Source organism: Gavialis gangeticus, unplaced genomic scaffold (assembly GCF_001723915.1).
Source record: "Gavialis gangeticus isolate Ggan-Ray unplaced genomic scaffold, GavGan_comp1, whole genome shotgun sequence".
Taxonomy (NCBI): Eukaryota; Metazoa; Chordata; order Crocodylia; family Gavialidae; genus Gavialis; species Gavialis gangeticus.
The window spans coordinates 73,086,660-73,087,910 of NW_017728992.1; the positions used below are offsets into that span (position 1 = coordinate 73,086,660).

The 1,251-nt window shown below is 31.3% G+C and overlaps 1 protein-coding gene across 1 annotated transcript in view; it reads right to left on the reverse strand.

Moving 5' to 3' along the window:
• Positions 1-284: 284 nt before the first annotated feature.
• TSHZ1 (teashirt zinc finger homeobox 1) overlaps positions 285-1,251 on the reverse strand; it is a 96,507-nt gene continuing 95,540 nt past the window's right edge. The window contains exon 2 of the mRNA XM_019524310.1: positions 285-1,251. This exon is cut by the window's right edge and continues 3,594 nt beyond it. The gene's annotated coding sequence lies outside the window, so the exon portion shown is untranslated.

Sequence of the window (1,251 nt, forward strand, 5' to 3'; positions counted from 1 at the left end):
AGATTAACTGAGCAAAACCTTCTCAGCCCCTCTTCCACTTCAGTAATAAACAGAATGCTCATTACTAATTGATAAAGCCACAGTGATTTTATACCTGTCAGTGTATATCTACAATGAGTATATTTTAAGAGGTTAATAATACTTATGGCTTAGAATGAAAGATGTCAGCCTACAGATCATGAAGAGATGATTTTGAACAGACCTTTGTTAGTTGATTGCATAAGTGATACCTCTTATTGCTGAAATAACACCTCAAAGGCAAATAATGACGACATGACAATGTATGTAAATCAAGAACTGCATGTGGGTTTATTTTACACTTGAGAAAACAGTGGATTTAATTGTGTGAACCAAAATGTACTGTACAATATTAATGATAAAACATCAAAATGTATAATTCATAGTGCATTGCTTGCTTTATTTTTATTTATTTATTTTTTGTCAGATAGTTCCTTTAAGTACATGCATCTGGAAAGATGCAGGTGCCGGTAAAATTTCTCTATTTAAATCAAGCTGCAGGAACTAAATTTTATTCAAAAAGTGTGGTTTTACATTATATACACAGAAATCGAATATAAAATGACAATATAAAAAGTTAAAAGAGAAAGCATACAGCCAGAAGGTACAAAGAAAGTTGAATAGTTTAAAATGGTACGATATGTAACATGTATTTTTTTAAGCTGATGCTGGCAATTTTACAAGGAACAGAATCCAACATTTGCCCCATTTTTTTTGTTTTCATGTTTTCATTTACCAATGCAGCACACTATAGAAAGGTCAGCTTGTACCAAAGCTTAACATTTGTAAATAACTATAAACTGCAGTATTTTACAGGAAAAAAAAAAGGGAAAAAAGCATTTTTACATTTGTTTTTAAATAACAGCTTGCATACTTTTTTGCCAAAAAAAATGGCAATTTTCAGCATCCAGAGGGTTTGGGCATAGTGGCAACTTGGTTTGCTATTTTTTATTATTATTTAACTTATACAGATGTAGCTTCCTAACCCCTTGAGTACTAATAGCTTTCCTTCTTCCAAGAACTGCATGCACGTTTTCTTCATAAACCAGTTCTGCATTTAAAAAAAAAAGCTCATTTAATTTAAAAAAAATATATTTTAATAAGTTTTGTTTCAGACACAGCTTTGATCTGAATGAAATGCCTTGTAAGCCTTTGTTTGTTTGTTTGTTTGTTTACTGGGAAAGGCACAGAAATGCTATTACAGTCCTCAGAGGGTTAAAACTTGACACTACT